Source organism: Desmodus rotundus, chromosome 3 (assembly GCF_022682495.2).
Source record: "Desmodus rotundus isolate HL8 chromosome 3, HLdesRot8A.1, whole genome shotgun sequence".
Taxonomy (NCBI): Eukaryota; Metazoa; Chordata; class Mammalia; order Chiroptera; family Phyllostomidae; genus Desmodus; species Desmodus rotundus.
In genome coordinates, this window is record NC_071389.1 from 9136842 (window position 1) to 9148719 (window position 11878).

Sequence of the window (11878 nt, forward strand, 5' to 3'; positions counted from 1 at the left end):
AACCTGCTGGGGCTGCCTGGGCAGGGCAAGTGGGGTGGGCACCAGGGTGGAGGCCTCTTGCCTGGAGAGGGAGTGCTGGGAGGCGGCCTCAGGGCCCTGCGCCCCAAACCTGCCTTCCAGGGGGCAGCTGGTCGGTTCGTTGCTCCCTGACACGCAACACAAGGCTGCTCCGGGGAGGAGCGGGCCCGGGGGTGGGCACCCCGGGCCCCTGGGGTGACTTGCATAGGCTGCCTGCCTACTCATCAGCTCTGGTTTACAGGGATTTTGGAGGGGGGCAACCAAGAGTTTGGGGAACGCAGTCCTTGGCTGGGCTGCCCAGCCGGGGGGCTTGGAATGATGGAGTCTTTCTTTGGGCCTCAGGTCTCCTTGGGGACTCATCAGGGACCATTTTGTCCCTCACCTCCAGACGCAGGGCTGACTCGGGTCCCGGAAGCCAGCTGAGGGGAGAAGGTCCCACAGGCCCAGGTGGCTCTTGTCCTGGCCGGTCACAGCAGGGAGGGCACTGGACACCAGACCCAGCAATCAGGACTTAACAGAGGCCATGTGGAGCCACTGAAGGATTCAGCACAGGGCCGGTGGTGGTCAGATAAGGCTGCTGGGAACAGCTGGACTGGGGACTGTAAGCCAGAGGGGGCACAGCTGGGGCAGCAGCAGGGGCCCGGAAGGCGGGGGGGAGCAAGGCTTCAACGGCACCGAGTGGATGAACTTGGAAGGGCCTGCCTGGGGTCTGCCCTTGGCTCCCCCTCCTCTGTGTGACCTGGTGTGTTAAATCCCCTTCTTCTTACTCTATGAACGTAAAACAAAAGCGAGGTTTTGGGTTGGACCGCCTGGTCCAAATGTGATGAACAGGAGGCGGTCCAGGCTGAGGGTACCAGTGTGAGACAGGGACAGATGTAGGGAGGCAGCACAAGGTGCCTCCCTACCTCTCTACCTCTCGGTCTGGACACCCCAACGCCAAAGTCCCCGGGAGGGGAAGCCCAGAGCCGGGCAATGCAGCACAAGGAAGCAGGGCGAGCAGGCAGGACTGCGGGCAGAGCTCTGGCCTGGACAGCAGAGGGTTGTGTGAGGGAGCTCCTCTCCCTGGGGCAGGTCCGAGGGTGGCCCCACGCACTGGGGGTGGCTGGCATTGGCCAGAACCTCATCCAGGGGTCGGGGGCGGGGCCTGGGTGCCAATCAGTGTCATTAGTAGAAGCAGCTGTGCAGCTGTGACCATTGCTTAAGGAAATGAAACTCGGGAAGGTGACTGGAAGAGAACATCCTGCCTAGATGCCAAGGAGTCCCCCGCGATGGGGCCAGCCTTGACCCTGAGCCCAGCCGAGGGCCCCTTCTCCTCCCGCAAGCCTCCGTACACCCAGGCCTCCACCCCGCCTCACTGCACTCCTCTGCTCTCTGAGGGAGTGGGGCAGGGCCCCCACCGGATGGATGTGTCCCAGCTTACCACGTGCCTCCCTCGGACTCGCTAGGCTCAGTTTTCTCATCTGCAAAATGGGCTATAAGGTGACTCCTCAGAGGGCCAATGAGACATGTCCCACCAGGCTGTGTGTGACATGGTGTGGCCTCACATGGGCCCCGAAAGGCAGATACACTCTGCTCATCCCACAGAGGAGGAAAGCCAAGGCTCTGAAAGGTTAGAGGGATTTGCCCACGGACGCCCTACCCCTCTAACTCCATGACCCCCCAAGCCTGGCTCTCTCCACGGGGGTGGCTAACAATGTGGAAGGGGTGGGGGTGGAGAGGTAGCGCACGGGGCCCAGCCCTGGGTCTGCCTCTCCTGGCCTGTCTGTCTCTCCACCCCGTAAGCATCCCTTCCTGACTCCAGCGTTTCTTTTGGGGCTCCCGTGACTCCCTCAGGTCTCACGTGAATCTTTCCTTTTTTAGCTACAGCCTGTTTTCTCCCCACGTGCCTCATGCCCAGTCACTGATGTGGAAAAGAGAGGTCACCAACCCCTTCTCTGTGGGAGTTGCTGGGGGCCCAAGCGAGAACCCGGGCAGAAGGGGAAATCAGATATCAGGTTCCCAGCGAGGGTCCAGGGTCCAGAGTCCTCCGTCCCCAGCTATCCCTGCTGGTGCCCTAACCCAGCAGCGGCAGAGCACTGAATGCCGGCAGGAGCCAGGCAGGAGCCCGCCAGCTTCTGGCACACCTGGCCAGGGGAGCAGGCAGCGAAGCCAAGAGCCAGCTCATTGCTCCGTGTAAACAGCAGCCCAGTGGGAAGTTGGCAGCCGCCTCCTCTGCCCTTTCCCCCGCCCCTTCCCCATGAGCCTCACCCAGGGAGAGAGGGTGTCCCGACTTGTTGGAGGAGTTTCCATCCCACACCTGTGCCCACTGTGTGGGTGTGTGGGGGTGGCTCCGGGGGCCCACAGAGAATCTTTGTCCTCCAGAGCCCCCCTCTTCCCCTGGCTGGTGCTGGGAAGGTGCCAGGGTTCTTGGAATGCGAGGCTCCCATCCCCACCACCCCACCCAGATGCCTTTGCCACGCAATCTCAGGGCTCACGCCAGCCAGCCAGAGCCAGGGCAGCCTGGGAGCTGATGGTGCGCTGAAGGGGGCCCTCTTGGCTCTCGTTCCCACCAGCCGAGAGGAAGAGGTGCAGCTCCAAGGTTCCAGGAGGAAGAAAACAAATTTCCACCAAGCACTTAACCTGATGATGCCCCACACTTCACAGACATTGTGGGGGAGACGGGTACTGCCACCCCACTTTAGAGATGGGGGACTAAGGCTAGATCAGCAGTTGATTGAGCAACCAGACTCTGCCTTGTTTGCCCCTGTCTCCTCAATGCCTGCATGCAGCGAGAGCTCCAGCTGCACTTGGGGAGTGCACGAACAAGGTTCAGAGAGGGCAAGTGACCTGGCCAAGGTCACACAGCCAGAACGTTACTCAACTGGGAAATGACTGCGGCCAGTTTGCATCCTAAAGCCAGGCTGTTTCTGAGACCCACCACCAAAGTGGGGGTATCACACGTGCACATGCGAATGTGACCCCACCCACCTGCCACACTCACACACACCTACGCGCACAGCCCTCAGCCGAGAGCCCCCGCCTGCCATACCACTCAGGCCTATGGAGTCACCTCCAGCAGGGACGCAAACATCTTTCTGTGTTGGTCTCACACCCTCCTCTGTCACCACCCCATCCTCCACGCCTGAGGAAGGCAGGATGGTGCCTGCCCTCTTCCACCCCCATAGCCCTGGCACCCTCTCTGCCTCCCCAGGCTCTGGAAATGGCCAGGGAACCACAAGAGGTCAGCACTGGGAGGGCACCCTCACGGTGTCCAGACGGTCAGACTTGGGCCAGGGAGTAGGCAGCACCCAGGCCCCAGCAGTGGAGCCAGTACCTGGGCAGAGTCTGGGGCTTGGCTGCCTGCAGGGCAGTTCCGACATCTGGCACCCCTCCCTTGCTGTGTCACGTAGTTCAGCCCCAGGAGCAGCTGCAAGTGCAGACCAGAGGGGCCACAACCTCCTCGGGCCTTGCGCAACCGCAGATGTGCCTGGGGACCAGCTGGGGTCTCAGATTTCTATGCAGGGGGGCAGGGGACTCACACCCGCAAACAAGCAGAACTCCTTGCTTCCCCACTAATAAGGGGCTACAAGGCAGGGATGGTCAGGGAGGCAGGGACCCCTGGGAAGTATAGGTCAGCAGCCCTGGGAGACAGGCACTAATTTATCTTAGGTACCAACATTATTCCCACTTTCTGGAGGGGTGAACTGAGTCCTGGGGAGTGCAGGCACGTGCCCAAGGTTCCCAACCCCCAGCCATTTGCTAGGTATTTGTTGAGTGGAGGAAGGTGCGGGAGACTTGTCCCAGAGCATGCATGGAGTCAGGATTTGAATCCAGGTCTGACACTGGAGCCTCTGGCTTCCCTGCCTCAGCAGGGCTTCCTCTGCGGCTTGGGACCCACAGATAAGGCATAGTGGACGGGTCCCCTCCTGGGCACCCTGGATGACGTGGCCAGCTTTCCAGGGCTCCACGCTGCTGCCTTTCAGACCAAGAAAGACAAAAGCAGCCCTCCGAGCTAGGCCAGGGTGTGCTCCTGCGACCCATCAGCCACTTCACAGATCACCAACGTGAGTCAAAGGCACGCAGTGACCGTGATGGATCAACAAAGAACACAGAGAGAAGAGTGAACGCGGTCCAAACCTCAAAAACGACCCTGTGCCCCTCCATGCTGGCTGCAAGTGTGACAGCTGCTTCTTTGCCAATCACAGCTTTGGCTTCAGTTCCTCCTTCTTCCCTTTTAGGTTAAAATTAAGATACACGATCACAGAATTACCGCCTTTATGCTGGCATCTAAGCTGGGGTGGAGCTCTGCTCCCTGAGCCTTCCCCAAAGCACCCCACGCAGGCAGCTTGGACCCTGTCCTAATTCCTTCCTGCTGGCCACTCACTGAGATGACCTGCGCTTGCCTGAGGCGTGTCTCCCCTCCGTGCACCCACGAACCCGCTTTGTTCAGGTGCGTGTCTGGTGGTCTTGGCTGGAAGGCGTTGACGAGGTCTTAGGACGACCGAACAAGACGTGCTTTGTTCAGCCCATTTTGCTGATGCCCCTGGAGCCTCGGGCCAGGAAAGTGTCAGCGTCCAATGAAGCGTGACAGGGTGGGAGAGGAGCCTTCTTCTCCCTCAGTTCCCAGGAGGCCAAATTTCAGGCTCTTGGGCTGGAGAATGGTTACCTCCTCGGTTAACTCCTGCAGCACCTGCTGGCTCCGTCCCCCACAGCCCAAACGTAAGCCTGGAACCCCCACTGCCACCCCAGCAGGCCATCATGGGGCATCTGCGTGGAGGGGACTCAAGAAGGAATAAGCTCTGGGACAGGGCTCAGGAGACCTAGGTTCAAGCCTTGCCTCTCTCATTGGCCATGTGACCCGAGCCTTGGTTTATCCATCGGTTCAATGGTGCAGGTGGGACTGAGTGTGATAAATGATCAAAGGAACCCCTCCGCGGTCAGAGTGCCTTACCCAACGCCCTTCTGGAAACCCTTCCGTGGTCAGAACAAAGATCTAGTCCTCCCCCGTCAACTCCTGGTTTCCTGCGGATTAACCAATCTTCCCCTTTCAGGCTTGATGTTGGGGTGGCCTGGGGATCAGGTGAGGGGCCGGAAGTCCTACATGTCCCCCGTCACTAGAATCCTGGATGGATAGAGAGCATATTACTTAGGACTGTTCCTGAGGGTTCGGGACTCGGTGCCTATGCACCCCATCCCGCCCCGTTCCCAGGCCAGGGACCACATCCAAGCCAAGCAGGATGGTGAGGACAGCACCTCAGGAAGGGCCTCGGGGCCTGGCCAGTGGACACTCCGGCAGGGGCAGTTAGAAAAGGCAGTCTCTGTGGCTTTATTCAGCTCTACATCCTGCTTCTCCTGAGACAAGGGGATGTGGCCAGTCTCCATTCTGCCCCAGGCAGGAGGAGAGGAAGGAGGTAAATCTGAGGGATCAAGGCAGCCAAGGATGCTGACCTTGACTGAAAGGCATTGTTTAGCCCAGAAGGTCAAGGGAGTTTACTTTCCCTCAAGCACAGGGTCCTCCTGTCCCATAAAGTCAAACAGGGGTGCTGGACCCACCTCCCAGTCTCACCCCTTGGTCCCCTCCTCCCTTGGACTCCATCCTGATTCACCAGCTCCACTCTGTGCCTTCACAGATGATTTTCACACTGCCTGGTGTGCCCTTCCCTCCCCCAGCCCTGTGCACCAGGTCCCTGGTATACATCCTTCAGGCCTCAGCTTAAATATGAGCTCCTCTTGGAAGCCTCCCCTCGTTGGATCTTCTTGCAATGCAGCCCGTGGCTCCGTCTGCTCCCCCCACAAACCTCGATCCCACTGGGTTACAACCAACTGTCTATGGCCCTCTTTGAGGGTAAGGGGCAGCCTCTGTATTGTGCACAGGTGATCCCCAGTGTCCAGGATAGACCTGGCATACTGAGGTGTCACATAAATGTTTGGTGGTAAATAAATGCAGTGATGGAGTAGGGACTAGGGCTGAGAGCGAGGGTCCTTGAGTTGGGAGAACTTCTGCTGGCAAAGCTCTGTGTAGGGACTTTGAGATTACAAGTGTCTGAGATGAACAGAGAGGGGATATATCCCGGCCTGGGCACAGCCTAGGCAAAGGCAAGGAAATGCCGGTGGGAAGTTATGGCTTTGCAGGGGCTTGTCTCCAGTAATGGGGGGACAGGTCACTGGACTAACCTTCTTGCTGAAAACAGAGTCCCTAGATCCAATTTGAAAAGATCGTCTTTTTAAAAACAATTTTTTAAAGATTTTTATTTATTTTTATTTTTATAGAGAGGGGAAGGGAAGGAGAAAGAGATGGAGAGAAACATCAATGTGTGGTTGCCTCTCGCACGCCCTCTACTGGGGGCCTGGCCTGCAATCCAGGCATGTGCCCTGAGTGGGAATCGAACCAGTGACCCTTTGGTTCACAGGCCAGCGCTCAGTCCACTGAGCCACACCAGCCAGAGCAAGATCATCTTCTTAAGGTCATCAAACAATAAGGTGGTGAAGAATTCCCTAGCAAGGATCTAGGAGAAGGCCAAAATCTGGGGGGGAAAGCCCATGTGGAACATCGCACTGGTCCAAGGGCATTTGCCAATCTGAAAGAAACAGCTTCCAGAAAGGGCCATGGTTTTGATGGCCTCCAGGGGAGCAGGGGAGGAGGGAGCATACAGGGTAAGCCCAACATTTTGTCCAAGATAGGGAGCCTGACACTTCCCCTCTTTTTAAAGCTGAGACATCCTCAGAACCAGGGTGAACCAGAAGAAAATCAGTCCGTGAGTATAGGGACCTAGCTAACTCAAGAAACTCAAGCCTTGAACTTGAATTAAAGTGTTTCCGCGTGCTTGTTCGATGCAAACAGAAAACATGTCCGGAGGGAGGTGTCATTATTTTAGACCTGGTATTCTTTTCACACGTGATTTTCAAATACAATGAGCAAAACACAGTCAAAGAAAACCAGGCTTTGTGAGCAAGAATCAGCACAAAACAAAAGGCAACAGAAATAACAATTATGTAAATAACATGTCACAATATATGACTATTAAATCGACATGGGTACACCTTAAATTTACTCAATGTTATAGGTCAATTGTATTTAAAATTGACAAAAGGAAACAGAAATAGACCACGATGACTTCAGGTATCAGCCCTCAGAAATTACGGCCTTGGAAGCACAGGTTCCAAGAGCCTCATGGACAAGTGCCTCCTACAGTGCGTACAGAAACGCGAGGACCCAGAGTAGCCATAGCGATCTTGAAAACGAAGAACGAAGTTGGAGGACTCACACTTCCTGATTTCAAAACTCCCCACGAAGCTACAGTAATCCAACAGGGCAGTGCTGGCATTGGGATGGACGTAGAGATCAATGGGATCAAATGGGAAGTCCAGAAATAAGCATATACATTGCGGCCAATTGACTTCTGACAAGGGCGCCAAGAAAATTCAATGGGGAAATAGTCCTTTCAACAAATAATGTGGGGACAGCTGGACTTCCAGGTGCAAATGAATGAAATTGGACCTCTCTTTCACACCACTGTACACCACATACACCATTAACTCAAATGGATGAGAGTCCTAAATCTAAGGGCTAACACTATAAAACTATTAGAAGAAAACAGGTGTAAGTCTTTGGGACCTTGGGTTAGGCCATGGTTTCTTTGATATGACATCTAAGTACAAGCAGAGAAAACAATAGATAAATTGGACTTGATCAAAATTCAAAACTTTTGTGCTTTGGAAAACACAGAAAAGTGAAAGGACAAGCCACAGAATAGGGGAAGCATTTGCAACTCAAACATCTGACAAGGGCCCAGAATCCAGAATCTATAAAGAACTCCTATAGCTCAATAATAAAATGACGACTCGGTTACAAAATACGCAAGGGCCCTGGCTGGTGTGGCTCAGTGGATTGAGCGCTGGCCTGTGAACCAAAGGGTCACCAGTTCGATTCCCAGTCAGGGCACATACCTGGGTTGCAGGCCAGGCCCCCAGTAGGGAGCGTGCGAGAGGCCACCACACTTTGATGATTCTCTCCCTCCCTTCCCCTCTCTCTAGAAATAAATAAATTAAATCTTTTTAAAAAATAGGCAAGAGATTTGAATAGACATTTCTGCAAAGATGGTATGAATGGCCAATACGCACATGAAAAGATGCTCGATGCCGTTAGTCATTAGGAAAATGTAAATCAAAACCACAGTGAGATACCGCTTCACACCCACCAGGACGGTTACGAGAAAAAGACAGACAGTAGTAACAAGGGCTGGCAAGGGCGTGGAGAACCTGGAACCCCACAAGTTGCTGTCAGGAACGTAAAATGGAGCGGCCACTCTGAAGAACAGTTTGGCAGTTTCTCAAGGAGCTAAACCTGGCTGCAGCCCCAGCCCACGCCCGGCTGCAGCCTCGCTGTGAGCGCTGGGCAGCATGGAGGGGGAGCCTTCTGCTCTTGCTGCGCCCTCCTCTGCCTGCCACTTGCCACCAGCATCAGGGGTGCCAGGCTGCTCCCTTGGGATCCCTGCCTGACCACCAGGCCTTTCAGCCTGTCCCCCCTCGGCCTGACCCTTTTTGGCAGGACCTCTTAGGGCCAAATTCCCTCATGCGGTCCTGGAGGACACAAAACTCCAGACAGGTCCAGGAAGAAGTCTGTGTCTCTGGGTTTCATCCTGGCTCAACCCTGACAGAGGTCCCCACGTTCATATGACACACGTCTGCCCCACCCGGGGGTGTGGAGGGGGAGAAGCAGCCACTCGCTTCTAAAGGAGGCCCCGGTCTTTTGCATTGTCCCATGGAGATGCCCCTTTGTAGCGGGTATCCTCCATCCAGTGCTCATGGCCTCAGCCTCCTGTGACCTCTGACCCGAGCAGCGTGCTCCCCAGAGAGAAGACTTCAAAGACCATGACTTACAACCAGGAGATTTTGTCCATTGGAAAAGGCATCTACTAAAAACTCTCTCCAACCTCATTGGAAGGGACCTTATCAGGTGCCTAACTGCAAATGGACATTTGCCCCTGTCTGGGACACTTGCTTCTGCCTACAGGGGAAGTCAAAGACTCCCCGAGGACGAGAAGCCGCCAGCCTCAGCGGTAGATCGCTATCCCAGGACACCGAGGAGGCCTGCATGCCTGCAAATTGATGGTGATCCTACAAATCCATCTGTGTGCCTTTTCTGGTCTACTAGCACCATCAGTCATAGTAATAGTCATACTTGTTCTTCGGGGGTCCCTCAAACCTTGTTCTTACATAACCCAATGGCTAACGATTACTGAGGGGGTATGAGATAACTTTTTGTATTATCGGTAATACTTTTTTATGGCTTCTCTTTTGAAATTTAGAAGGAATGTTATTGCATAAGGAAGGAGGGGTGTGTGTGCATGTTTATAATCCTCACCTGAGGGTATATTTTTATTGATTTTAAGAGAGAGAAAGAAACATCAATGTGAGAGAGAAACATTGATTGGTTGCCTCCCGTACGCACCCCGACCGGGATCAAACCCTCAACCTAGGTATGTGCCTTGAGCAGGGATCAAACCCACAGCCATTTGGTTTTTGGGATGATGCTCCAAGCCACTGAGTTATCCAGCCAGGGTGAGATGTGCATGTTTTTGAGAGAAGTTAGAAGGAAGCAGTTTGTTCTCATAAGTTGGTTATTTCTGAATGAGTGAAAAGACAAACTGCGAAGGGCAAGGGAAGTTGGAGGTGGTGGAAGAGGAATCTTGAGAAAGAAATTCTATGTATAAATGCCAGAGCCCAATTATGGAGAGGTGCTTAGCCCCTAACTCAACCAGGGACACTCTCTTAATTCAGATGGAAGCTGACGTGGCTCTGAAGAAACGGCCCTCAGTAAACAGCTGCTGCCACACTGGAAGTTTACTTATGAAACTCTTACCGTGCCCCTGGCCTCTGGAAATTTTCGATGGTCATTATAATTTACACCGTTGTGTTCTGACAACCTCGAGCCCAATGAAACCTTAAAGTTACAGTTCCTCATTGTACAGCTGGCAGGAGTCAGGCTAATAATGAACGGCACTTGCGTGTTTCCAATGGGAAGTCATTGGGCCATCTTAAAGCAACAACAACTGACATCCAGCGGGGACCCATCTCCTGGTCAGATTGTGAAAACCAAAGAGGAGTACGGTTGCGCCCTCAAACCGTAGATGCAAAATACAGAAAAGTGAGACAGACCGCAGGTCATGTGGGCAGTCCCACCCTAGGCCTGCAGCTTCCTCGACAAAGGTCACTCTTTGCCTGGGTGAGCCCGTCCATTATCTTTGTGCATCTGAGATAACCTCCCTTTGAACTGCCACTACCGGTAACCCCCTATCTCAGACCCCGCAGGCCATAACCTCTGAACCAGAGCAGAGACCGCGGGACCCTCCCTGTTCCCTTGTTCCCAGAACACGTCTCTGCGTGCTGCAAATGTCAACTATCCTACTCCCACCAGCGGCAAAGACGTGTGCTTCTCATTTTGCGTTTTTATCCAGTTCAAAAGATTACCTTGCTTTGCTTCTTCCCGCTCCCTTCATCTCCCACCAGTGGACTTCACGTGGCCTCCTTACTCCCCTCCTCTGATTGTAATGTACAAAATAAGCTGCAAACCGCCATTCCCTGGGGCATTTTCTCAGTCCATTTAGAAGTCAGGGGTGTCAAACTCATTCTCATTGGGGGCCACATCAGCCTTGTGGTTGCCTTCAAAGGGCCGAATGTAATTTCAACTCCTTAACAGTTAAGGAGTAGTTACATTTATACAGTCCTAAAATTATTTCGACCCTTTGAAGGCAACCGCGAGGCTGATGTGGCGCCCAGTGAGAATGAGTTCGACACCCCTGATTTAGGTTATGCTTCTCAGCAATTGTCATCGGTTTGGTTCAAATAAACTTATAAAAATTCTTTAAAAAAATTAACATTGAAAAAACCCCTATAAAGAAGTACTATTATATTCACATTTTACAAATGAAGAAACTGAGGCTAGAGTCCAGGAAGCTAGTAAGTAACAGACGCAGGATTGAAAGCCAAGCAGTCTACTCCACAACCCATGTTCTTAACCACTGTGTTATAATGTAATTAATAGGTTTATCTAAAATGTACATAAAGAATCTTATACCCATAAGCAGAGAATACTCATGTTTTTCAAACACACTCAAAATATTTAGAAATAGATTAACTGACAAACTAGTTCATAAAAAAGCCTCAACAACTTTATTTTTTAATTTTTAAAAGATTTTATTTATATATTTTCAAGAGAAAGAGGAGAGAAACATCATCAATGTGTGAGAGATACATTGACCAGTTGCCTCTTGCACGCCCCCATCTGGGGACCTGGCCCACAACCCAGGCATGTGCCCTGACCGGGAATTGAACTGGCGACCTTTCAGTTCACAGGCCGACCCTCAATCCACTGAGCCACACCAGCCAGGGCAACAATTTTTTCAATAAGAGAAAAAAACATGTTTGGAAACTAAACACCACACTCTTAAATGACAGATGGTTAAAGTAGAAATCACAAGAGAAATTACAAAGTATTTAGAATTGAATGACATCTGAGATGCAACTCGAGTGCTCGTGAAAATGAATGTATGAATCAAAACTAAAAGCCTTTATATGTCTGTATTGTAAATAATAAAGGCAAAAATAAACATTTAAATTTGGAAGTGGAAAAGGGACAGTAGAACAAAACTCAGAAATATTTAGAAGTAGAAGCTAAGAAATATTTAAAATAGGACCAGAAATTAATGTAATAGAAAACAAAAAATTAGAAATGATAAAAAAAACAAAAACAAAAAATGCTGTTTCCTCGACATAGAAAAACTGATCTAAGCAGATCCTGAGCAAACGAGAAGGTACAAGTAAATAATGCGGGAAACGGAAAATGAGTCACCGGTGCGGGTACACTAGTTAAACTTTCTTC